The sequence below is a fragment of the Vicugna pacos genome, chromosome 2, assembly GCF_048564905.1.
Source record: "Vicugna pacos chromosome 2, VicPac4, whole genome shotgun sequence".
Classification (NCBI taxonomy): Eukaryota; Metazoa; Chordata; class Mammalia; order Artiodactyla; family Camelidae; genus Vicugna; species Vicugna pacos.
Window position 1 is genome coordinate 45,362,740 of NC_132988.1, and position 12,376 is coordinate 45,375,115.

At 39.6% G+C, this 12,376-nt stretch overlaps 1 long non-coding RNA gene across 1 annotated transcript in view; it reads left to right on the plus strand.

The window, feature by feature from the left end:
• The first annotated feature begins 5,003 nt into the window (after window positions 1-5,003).
• Window positions 5,004-12,376, plus strand: part of LOC140686150 (uncharacterized) — a 31,694-nt gene continuing 24,321 nt past the window's right edge. Inside the window, exon 1 of the long non-coding RNA XR_012059712.1 lies at window positions 5,004-5,124. This is a non-coding gene — a long non-coding RNA (uncharacterized lncRNA). The remainder of the gene's footprint in view (window positions 5,125-12,376) is intronic.

Genomic DNA, 12,376 nt, shown 5'->3' on the forward strand with positions numbered 1-12,376 from the left:
AATTAACGTGGCCATAACTCCTTACAGACTGATCCAGCCTCCTCTGTACTCTTAGAAGCACGTGATGCACTCTTAGTCGAGAACCTAGAAGACTCACTACTCTCTCACTCTGTCACCATCCATCTCATCTAGAGATACCTAATTTTTTGCTTTCTCGTCATCTCCAGGGGAATCAGAAGTGCTTCTCCTGTTTCTGGTTAAGTCCTTCATTTTACTTGTTTTCTTGTTGTTTGTTTGTCTTTGTTTTGGGGGAGGAGGCAATGAGGTTTGTTTATTTATTTTTAATTTAACGGAGGTACTGAGGATCGAACCCATGACCTCGTACATGCCAAACATGCACTTTTACTACTAAGCTACGCCCTCCCCCAAGTCCTTCAGTTTAGATGGTGCGGAGGAAGCACCGTGTGACCTGGACAAGTCAGTGTTCTCCTGCCATCCGTGACTTCCTCTGATGTTTGGAGGCCCTTTCATGATCAGCAAGTCACGGTTTGGCCATCACCTACCACAGGCAGGAAGTGCTTCTCTGTGAAGTTTCTCGTGTCACACAGCACACCTGCTAGAGACAGGGGCTGTGGTGGAGGAGAACCACCTCCAAGTTCTGTGATGAGGTTCCTGGAGAAGGGGAGAGGGACTGAGAGGGAAACGAAGGACAACATCCAACAGAGCTAAGTTTTGAGAGAAGAGTGTTAGGAATCCCAGTTCTGGAATAAAAAAGGCCAGATTTTGCCACTTACTGGCTGTGTGATATCAGATGACTAACAACCTCTATACTCTCAGTTTCTGAAAAGAAGGAAAAAATATAGCACCCACCTTGTAGGCTGCTGAAAGGATTAAATCAGGTAATGTATGTGAAGGGTTTAGCATAGCGCCTGGCGTATGGTAAGTGTGTCAATAAATCTTAGCTTTTACTTTAGCAGTCTGGAGAATCCCAATTTCCAGATGCCATTTACTGGTGAATGGTGACTAATTGCATCTTTAGTTATGCTTAGAGTTTGATGACTTTGTTGGAAGGGTTCAGGCAAGAAAGCTCAAGGCTCTTCCTGCCCTGTATTTCCAATATTCCTAGAAGGGTTAGAGGGGAGGGAATGGGCCAACAGAAGCATTATTCCACAAAACCAGTGACCTGGGAGTCTAACGCACAGCTGCCCTGGCATGGGAACTCTATGAAAGCGTAATGACAGAGTTACCCACTGCATAGGATAACTGTGAGAATTAAGTGAGATCAATTCTTTGAAACTACCTAGAGTCTAAGAAATCATTTTCTTTTTTTCCTCTTTCGTTTGCACGGTCTGGAAAATGTTTAATGTCTTTATTTGGTAACTTACAGAGTATTTTTTAACTTAAAATCTAAAGAGATTGTTTCCTTCCATGATGAATTCTTGGACTGCTATGTGTTTTTCAAACATTGTTTTCTAATAATCTCCCCTTCCTTCCTCACCCTTTGATCCTTTCTTTCCCTTCTAGTCTCTCCATTTCTCACATTCCTTTAATTTACATTTTGTCGCAGAATCCTGGTACAAGAGCTTTACTGTGGCACCAATCACAGAATGACTTTTTTAAATGGTCAGTTTCTACAGAAAAGAGTAGAATCCTAGCAAGATGCATCCTGCCACACTCTGATAGATACTTGTTTTTCTGAATTAAAAAAAAAAAGGCTCTTTTGGTATTCTATGCAAATGAACTTGACTCTAAGTTGGAAACACACTTAGCTGCCTCCTCAAGCAAAGACGTCTTTTCAGTGTCAGAATTCTTGAAAGTCCTTGAATAAAAATTCACTTCCCTCTAGAGTTGTATTGATGTATTTTTAATATTACTATTTTTCTTTTATTGCTGCATAAAGATGCATTCTAATTTTGTTTGTAGTTTATAATAAAAAGGAACCAAGGGAAAAACTAGTAAGGGTCTATTGAAAGAGTTAAATCATTTCCCTACAGCTTTCCTAAGCGGAACTGATAGTCTTAGTCTGACTTAGAGAGCTGGGATAGAAAGGCTGCCAACATCTGTTTTGGTCAGAGACAGATAAAAGAGACTAATTCATAGCGGGAATAACCCATGTATGGCAATTCTGTATTCCATTACCCTTTTCACAAAAAAAATACGCATGATATAGATGGACAGATATATTTCTATCTAAACTTTTCCACAGTGAAAATTATTTAGAAAAAAAAAAAGGTGAAAGACTCAAAAGAGTTACTATTGATTTATTACCTAGAATGAAGCCAGGAGGCAGAGCAATCTAACAGTCCTGCCACCATCTCGCAAGGCTGGGTCTCTGACATTTAACAAAGTGATCTTAAAAATCTGAAAGTACAGACGTGAAAATAACTTTTCAAATACCTGTAGAAACATGGGTTAGGGCCGACACAAAATAACTGAAATGCAGGAATAATGCAAAGTCTTCATTTTATTCATTCATTTCAACCTTCTCTCTATTAAAACTAATGCAAGAACTGCTAACGTATAGCCAAGTGAACTAGTTTGACACCTTTTCTCATTATGGACAAAGGTGCTAACAGGTAGGCAAGAGAAGTAGTAAGTTATTCGGATAATTGATGAAATGAGCAAACGACACAGAGACAATCAGGACTTGCCTGTATCAAGAGAGCAACACTAGACGGAAAAAGAAATGTCTTGCATTTGACAGGAATGTAACTGTGGAGGCGGGGAGAGAGATTTGGTTTCTTTGGTTGGTCCGGTAGTTGGCTGCTTGGGAATGATGATTGTCAGTTCCATTTCCTACCTAAGAACCCACAAAAAGCCCCCAATACCCAGGATCATGTACAAAACGTTTTATGCTTCTAAATTCTTTAAACATCTAGAGCCTTAATGAACTCAATGAAATGGAACAAATGCTTAGACATTTTTGGTGATCCCAATTACATGAGAAATATATAAACTTGAAGTGACTCACAGAAACCACAGATATGATTGATAAAAATATCTCCATGTACACTTAAGACAGTACATACTCAGGCCAATCTCTTAAATCTTCTGCAGGCAGAGCATACAATACCGAATGCATTCGTATTCAGAATCTTAATCCTGAAGCAGAACAGAGCTGTGATGATGGAAGAAATACTGCTATGTTCTCTGTTCTTACTAAAGCAAGAAAAACTGCTACTGCCCTTCAGAAAGATTTTCAACAAGAGAGAATATTCTTTTTTCTTTGCATTCCAGATAATTGAATTTCTTTTTTCATCTGCCAAAGAATGTCAGTGCTCTGATCCTTCTAAGAAATCTGGGAGTAGTAGCCTGGAATTATTTATGATTTATGCCTACTGCCATAAAAGATTTGAGGCCTAGAAATCAAAGAATTGATATGACCAATATGCGAGACTCTACCCTTGACTTTTTGACCGAAGATGTGTGCTTCATTTTCTCTAACTGTAGAACTAGAGACAGAGAGTCGTAGGATGACAGAGTTTGAAGGGACCTTTACTACTGGAAACCATGGATCATTTTATAGAAATCTAAGTCCCAGGGAAGCAAAATAACCTGTCTCAGGCCAAAGGGCTCATCAGTAGCAGAACTGGGAGTAGAACAAGGTCCCTGGACTCCAGGTCTTTTCCCAGGGCCTGGACAATCTCGCCTCTGTTCAGGAGTTGTTATCACAGCAAGACCATTTTGAAACATCTGTGAATGCTGGAACATGCCCTGAAAGTATAAAATCTTGTCCATTTTCCCTCTAAACACCAAGGTCCACCCTGATACTTAGACTAACCCAAAGGGCACCTCAAATGGGCCACAAACCAGCATGTCAGCTACCATGTGGCCACCACCATGTTTCTCCTTTCCCTGCCATTGTCCCTGGGGTTACTGTCCCTGGAGAAGCCACTGATAAAATGGGGTCCAAAGAGCCCCTACCTCTGAAATCATCACTACCCACCAGCAGGCTTCGAGATTACCCTCCCTGGGTGGTGGGAGTGGGGAGTGGTGCAGTAGCCCGGTTCACATGAGGTGGGCCAGAGCTGGTGGCATCAGCAGATACCAGACTATTAAGCTGGGGGTGGGATGCACAAAAAAGGAAGGATAAGAGGTCACCGAACTGCAAAGGGTCTGAAGCACATATTGGGAGATGGACTATGGCTCCATGGTTCCGAGTAACAGAGAAAAACAATGCAATAAGAAGACAGTTTTATGTAGTCTTCTGATGAATAAGATCCACACTTAAGGCCTGCAGAGGGATGGCTAGAAAGACTGCCTGTTTTTTCATCTCTTCTGGCAGAGCTGTAGTTCATTTTGTGGGGGTCCCGAGAGCCATCTCAAGCAGGTCAGATACCTTTGTCCCTCACTTGTGCCCTAGCACCTCCTCCAGGATCTAACACAGAAGAAACTTTGGCTCTGGGAAAACAGAGGAAAATTCCAAACAGAAGTAGGAAACAACTTTATTTGTGGGCAGTGGCATGCTAGAAAAAGTTTAACAATCAGCTCTCCAGGGAAAAAAAAGTATGCATAAGTTTAGTATAAATTTTACCAGTATAAAGAATGTGTGGTTACAATTTATAAAAAAGTAAAATATACAAACCTCTATTATAAATTCTATGTAGTCAATTGATTTCTTACAGAATGCTTTCCTTGATTTTTATCTAACTCTCGTGTTCTCAGACAAGTTATGGTTGCAATTACCACACAGGTGTAATTCCCAAAGTAGGCTAATTAATATTTTCATGTGTATTAAGGAGTAATAAATAACAAAGACATATATCAGAATAACACTTGTTCATTGATGATGTAAGCAACTGCTTTGTTGAATTAGATAATAGTGTTTGAATACTGGAAGAATATTTCTTCAATTTGGGGGCTACTCACAATGTAATGGCTACAGGCACGACACATGACTGAATTTAATATGCATTAATCACATCTTCTCCATCACTTTCCTAGGTCTAGATAATCAATAGAATGATAAATTAAACCCTGATTTGTAGTCAGTTTCCATGATGTAAATAATCCCTCCGTGATGTCACTGAAGGTGGGGCTGTAAAGAGAACACGGCAGCACAAGCCTGTATGACGTGTCCACCGTGCCCACCACTACATGCCATGTCCACCATATAGTGTGATAGACGAAAGTGACCTCAAGAGCTGAAGTCATATTGAAAAGTAGTAAAATAATGGGGAAGTGGTAAGTCTGGGGTATTTGCTACCTCTGTTTTTAACATACCTTATATAATTGTTAAGTTTATATAATTTAATTTTTAATAGCATCCGTGTGTAACAACTCGCTCACAAAATTCCTACAAACTTAACAATCAGCTCTCGTCAGCTGGTACTAGCTGGCTCCAGCACTCCGCTGACGGGAAAAGACATTCTTTGGAAAACAAAGTCTCAGGAAAAAGATCAGTCTTTCATAAGATACATGTTCATATTAAGTCATAAAGCTGTTTATTAAGAAACTGAATGTTCAAAACCCTTGTCCAGTCAGTAGATTTGGCATTTGTGCCCAAGCGTGTGTGGGGTTAGATTCCCCCACTTCCCCCACAGCCTCTAACCACCCTCACCGACCATCCCGCAGACACCCACAGCACAGAAGGGATTCATTTAACACACCTCATGAGAGCTTCACCTTGTCCTATCCAAAATAACTCTTTCTGGAGCCAATTTTTTAGTGTAATTTATTCCAAACCTTTGATGGGGAAACTTGTACTTTTGAAGCTGTTCAGATGTGCAGCCAGCGGGGAGCTCCTGGGCCACGTTGGCTGCTACAGCTTCAGATGCTGCGGCTAGCCCCGTCGCCCAGGGACACCGCGTGGATTTATAACATTCCTTGAGGGAGAGCCGATCCATAGCCTACAAATGAATGCATTATGCTTACCCACGTACATGTTTTTCATCTGTGACAGGTATTTTATGGATTGGGGCCTTCATTTAAATGTTACATAATCCTCCCCTAATAAATAATGTGAGTATTTACTATAATTGAAACAAGAAAGACAGCCTTTGTTTGGGCATAACTGGTTCAAAAATTAAAGGACTCGCCACAGAGTAAAGATCGATCATCAAAAAGATCAGTTATGCTAGAAGGTGCGATCGCCTATCATAGCTTAATCATCATAAAAGAAGCATAAATGATATAAAAATTTTTGCCTTTTTATATGGTCATCTTGAACTCCTGAGACATAAGAAGCTTAAGAAATACACCGTTTGGTCAAATTACTAATTTGGCTTAACTAAAAGCAAGGCCAAGATGAATCAATTAAAAATGCTAAGTTAACAAAATACTTTTTACCACATACATTTTTTAAAAATTAAGTTACACTACCCTCCAGTATAAGGCACAACTGAAATTTCTATCCAGTTACCAAGTAAGAGCTCTTACTTACTTCAACAGCTTTAACATGTGGGAGATTGATGCCAACTAGAACCTGTACCTAATCTTAAAGGATCTGTACCTGCAGGATTTAGCACAACGTCTGGCTAAACATTCAAAAGGAGTTTCAAGAATGAATGAGTTAATTAATGTCTTAATGACTAAAGACAATTTATTACCATTATTTTAAAAGCTTGTTCTGTAGGCTAAAAATAAGTTTGTAAATTTACTTATGGTACTGATTTTTTAAATAACATTTTCTCTATTAATACTATTAAAATTTAGGGCTTTGCTAAATTATCATATTTTAGATTATGGGAATGGTAACTAAAAAGTTACTGTACTCTTTTGTTGCTTTTTCCTGTTCAGGATCCATTTCCCTTTTTGCCATTTCCCTGATTTTCTCTTGGGAGACCGCCTCTCCCCTTCTCACAGTCCATCAGGATACACTGAAGTTGACCCCAATCTCAGTCCACAGATGAGCATATGCTCCAAACCTGGCCAGTCAGAGCAGTCCATCCTGCTGTCCACAGTAAATGATTTGGGGGTGGGCACGTGACCCACTCTGGACCAATAAGATACACTCCCAAGACTTTTGCAGGGCCTGTTATGAGAGAGATACTCTCCTTCTGTTAGTGTGCTAATCTGGTAGGGTAAGCCTGGTGTTGACAGTAGTCACATTAATCTCAAGGAGAGAACCAGACCAGGAATGAGGCCGGCGCAGGAAAACACGAAGCTGAGAGATAGGGAAGGACAGACTCTCGATGGATGACACACTATCTGCATGTCTGTGCAGTGACTAAATGCTGCTCTAATCTTGGACGTTCCAACTTCATAAGCCTGTAATGGGGATGGGTTTCTGTCACTAACAACCAGACAAGTCTATTCTACAAGTTTCTTCCATGCTATTTTCACAGCATGTTCTTCTTGTCATATTTTAAAATCCCAGTGAAAAGTACATAGGTTTCTTCAGCTGACAATATGCAAAATTTTAAATGTTGCCAACAGTTCCAAACATTTTAATTAAGGACTTCAGTAATTCAGGCAGCTAAGCGCTGAGCTTTAACAGAATCTATGAAGAAAAGGTTTTTCTGTAAACCCTGATGATCTCAAGAAGTTAAGACAGTAAGTAACTCAAATCTTGGAAGCCTGCGGTTCAAAAAGTCCTTTCTCCACACGGGACTTTGTGTACTGGTTAAACAATACACATCACCACCAAAGACAGGGATCTAGAAATATGGTGTTAGGGTGGCCAAAAGTACACAGATTCACAATATGAAAAACCTAGAAAACTGCCATTCTTCTAGAATTCATGGAATGCCTCTCAAAACTCTCCTCTTCAAAGGAGAATTTTAAGAAAACGATTTCAAAACAATTTATCATCCTAAATACTGTAGTATGGAATCAAAAGGGAACATAAAGGTATGGAAAGAGGAGCCCTACACTGGCTGTGGTTCCCAACTCTGGTACCTGCCATGTGGGTGGCCCAGTGTGTTAGCGCCAGTCTCTCCATCTAGAAAATGAGGGTGCTCTGCCTCATTTCTTCCTCATGAGAGTCAGTGGAGACGGTGGACTTTAAGTGCTCCTCGGCTCTATGAATGAGCTGTCAACTATCATTTTCATCGACATACTAATAATATTGCTATGTTTATTGATAGAATTCGCACACTTAAAAGAAAACCTGGTGCGCTAAGCATCCACAAATTCCCTATCTATGTATCTGAGACAGACTTACACAAGGGTCCAAGCACCTTACGACAAGAGGATAAACAGCAGGGGCGTCCTCTGCTTTGTGACCTGTGCTTCCTACGGGTGGCACAGTGAACTTGCTTTTCTATGCAAGGCAGTATGCTAAGCACTGTCAGAGTTACAAAGGTGTGTGAGACAGTCTCTGCTTTCCAAGAGTACAGAGCCAGCTGTAGAGCCAAACATATCTTCCACCAAGCACAGCGTAAGTGCTAGAACAGGTGAGCGAGCAAATGGTTATCTCAATGGCAAGCAAAAGGTGATTAAATTAACCATCAAAAATAGGCATTTCCACACAATTTCGAAAATGGCTTGGGTTTTAACAGGTGCTATGGAAGAGGCCACACAAGAAAAGGGAAAGATATCGGGAAAGGCACTGAGTAATGAAAATGCATCAGGCATCCATGAAAGGTTGGAGTTGGGGAATAAACTATGAATGAAGGGTTTGTCAGATTGGGGAGGGCTTTAAACACTAGGAAAGCAGTTGGACTTTACTTTGTAGACAATAATGAGTCATTAAAGTTTCTAAATAAATGAGCTACAAAAACCAAGCTAAAAGTTAAAAAGAAAACGCAAGCTTGAGTGCAAAGGATTTCTTGAATAGAAGAAAGTGTGTTGGCAAGCACAAAAAGTAGGGAGTACTGTCCTTTATCCCATAAGGGAATAGTACAATCTGGATTATGCAAGTGCCAGTGGGCATGAGAATGAAGAAAGATATTTTAGAGACCTTTGCATATAAACTAAAAATATTTCTTGATAAAAAACTGGATGTGGGAAATAAAGGGAGGCACCAGTACTTCCCGACAGAATGACTGGGAAGTTGATAATAATACTAGGAAATTCAAGTAGAGGAACACAGTTGGAAATGAACGCACATTTTGTACTTTTGGGGTTTGAAGTGCTGGTGACATAGTGTAAGAGATATTGAAAGGCAATTGAAAATGAAGATGTTTAGTTAAGATGAAGGTTAGAGCTGCAGCTAGAGAGCTAGAAATCATGAGATCTCCCAGGGAAAGACCGCAGAATAGCATAGAGGGTTATGTGGGGAAAGAAGAGTCAGAAGTGATTCAACCTTTCAGAATGATGGGAATTTTCACTTGAGAAGTGAAGAAGTTTTAAGAAGGAAGTGGTCCCTCCATCACAGGCTGCAGAAAGAAAGATGGAAGAGGATTTGCCCATTAAAAGCTCATTTTGACTTAAACTGAAAGTGTGAAATTTTTTTTTAAAAATTCTGATTTCATATTTACAAATATTTTAGAGTTTTTCATCCCCAGGAGCAGGGCCAATTAACACACTAGTTTTAAAGGTGGTTAAAATAAGAGTAATCATCTGCATTTCTTAAATCCAAGCACTATCTCAGGTGTTATTTTCCTATGTTTTCTTCCCCCCAAGTTACTCTTTTTTCCAAAACAAATCCCAGAAATTTACATTAGAGACTCGGGTGATTATATTTCACACTTTCAAGTGTTTTTCTATTTAAAAAAATATTTTAATCAACTTTATTTTCCAAACACTAACCTAGGAATTATAATTCAACAAAGTTTCCATTTGAAAAAATACATAATCACTTAGATAATGATAGATAATTCAAATTTTCTTTGGAAGAGAGACAAAAGAGCCTTAGGTTTCTTGCTGGGAACTCAGCAATGGGAGGAAGTCCATCCCACGGAGAGGAAAATGAGGAGAATCCTCTGTGGAGAGATACTGATTTTGATAGGATGTTGCAGGCCAGAAAAACTGCTTGGTACAAAAGATCCTAATGGTGGTCCTTAACAGTTTTCTGGGAAAGCAACAGGATAAGGTCCTGGTGTCATGCATGTCCCCTTGGATCCATCAGCATCACAGAAACTTACTGGGTTTAGAGGTGGAAGAGCAAAACCTAAGCACCCAGGCTTAGGAGGGAAGGGAAAGTCTTCTCTCTGAGGAGGGCTGACCCTTTGAGGAGGACCATGCTGAACGATTCTCAGCTGAGTGCTCTAATGGGAAAGCCACTGGTAGGTTCACAGACTCAATTTTTGTCCTAGTGACACTACATTTCCAAAAATTTCAGTCTTTGATGTGTCTATATCCAACTGCTTAAATGTCTTTGCTTTGTTCTTCTACTATAAAGTCTATTTCACTCTGAAGTACAAGAATTAGTTAAATGGAATTAACTTTCACCAGTCACCTCTTTTCTAGCTGTTCCTGATCACTTATGATTAAGGCTGACTTCTTCTAAGGATAATTTGAGGTCATTAATGTCCATCTATGTTTAAACATTTCCAAAATTTTACACTCACTTTAGTAAGTTGCATAGCAAAATGTTTCTCTCTATCTCTATGCAGTTAATTTTTAACTGAGTGAAAACTTTTGTTCCAAAAAAAGAGAGTTATCCAAAATTCAAGGGCGGCTGCCCATTTCATTTTTCCCAAAGAAATCTGCAGTAATGACAGCTGGATTCAGGTTTTGGGAGGCCAGTCTTACAGAGCTTCTCTAGAAGAAGCCCAAGGCACAAATCCAAGACAGTCACAGCCTCTTCATGGCTGATGGCCAACTCAGAGCCGTTGCTAGTTGCCAATGTCCCAAGAACCACAACAAACCAAGCAGAACACTTCACAGAATTCAATCTGGATCCAAACCTACCCTGGTAAATGGGAAAGCCCATCAGTTGAGCAGGTCAGTGGCAAAATTTGCCCGTTTGTTTGCAGGCACATCAAAGATGGAGCAAGCTTGGACATATGTATATACCCACAAAACCTTCACTACAATCAAGGAACAGACATCTCCTTGTGGCCCTTTGTCATCCATCCCTCCCTGCATCCCCACCCCCAGACAACCACCGATCTGTCTTCTGTCACTGCAGATTTGTTTGTACTTTCTGGAATTTTATCTAGAAAGGAATCAGGCAATGCGTATTCCTTTCTGTCTAGCTTAAAGCGTACTGGTTTTAAGATCATTCATGGCGTTCTGTATGTCAGTACTCTGTTCTTTTGTAGCAGTATTCTATTATCTGGATACACCATTATTTTAACTGTTTACCTATTGATGAGTCCATGGGTTATTTCCGGTGTTATAAGTAAAGCTGCTATGAACATTTGTGTACAAGTATTCGTGCAGAAATATGCTTTTCTCTTCTTTTGGTTAAATACCTAGAAGTAAAATGACCAGGGCGTATGGCAGGTATATGTTTAACTTTTTAAGAAGTTGCCAAATTGTCTGTGTACATTTGGTATTATTTTTTCCTTAAATGTTTGGTAGAATTCACAAAGCTGCCTGGGCCTGGGGTTTTCTTTGTGGGAAGATTTTTAACTACTCATTCAATATCTTTAATAGGTATAGATTAACTTAATTTTGTCCCAAGGCTCACTGATGCTCTGCTTTGATATTTTTTACCTCTTTCTTCTTCTTCTTCTTCTTTTTTTTTTTTGTAATCTTTTTTCTTTCTGTGTTTCATTTTGGATAGTTTATATTGCTGTGCCTTCAAATTCACTAATCTTTTCTTCTGTAGCATTTAACATATTAATCCCATCTGGTGTATTTTTTATCTGAAGCATTGGTTTTTCATCTCTAGAAGTTTGATTTGGGCCCCTTTTATCTCTTCCACATCTCTCTTTGTCATGCTCACTCTCCCCTCTATCTTCTTGAACACATGGAGCATATCTCTAATAACTTTTTTAACGTCCTTATCTATTAATCTTATGATCCATGCCATTTCTGGGTCTGTGTCTACTGATTGACTCTTCTCATTATTTTATATATTTTGCCCATTTGTTTGCATGCCCACTCATTTTTTATTAGATGCCAGACATTGTGAATTTTGATTGTGGAGTGATGGATCTTTGTTTTTGTATTCTTTTAAATATCCTTGAACATTGTTCTGGGGAAGTTAAACTACTTAGAAATGGGTTGATCCTTTCAAGGCTTGCTTTTAATGTTTGTTAGGCAGGTCTACAATAACATTTAGTTTACAGCTTGACCCCACAACTGAGGAAATATCTTTCTGAGTACTCTACTGAATATCTTACGTGTTAAGAGGTCTTTCTACTTTGAATGATGGGAAGATGAACTATTCATTGCTCTGTGTGAGCTCCGGGGATTGTTCTACCTACTTCTCCTCACTGATTCTTTCTCTCGCCTCAGAATCTTCCTCACATACATGAACTGATTAGTGCTCAACTAAAGATTTGAGGGTACCCTCTGCATTTCTCCAGAGCATATTCTTTCTCTCTCTCTCTCTCATTCTCTGTCTAGCTCTCTACTCACTGGTACTCTGCCCTGCAAATTCTAGTGACCTTGGCTTCCTCAAGCTACAAAGTGTTTCTTCTCAACTCAGAAGGATTGC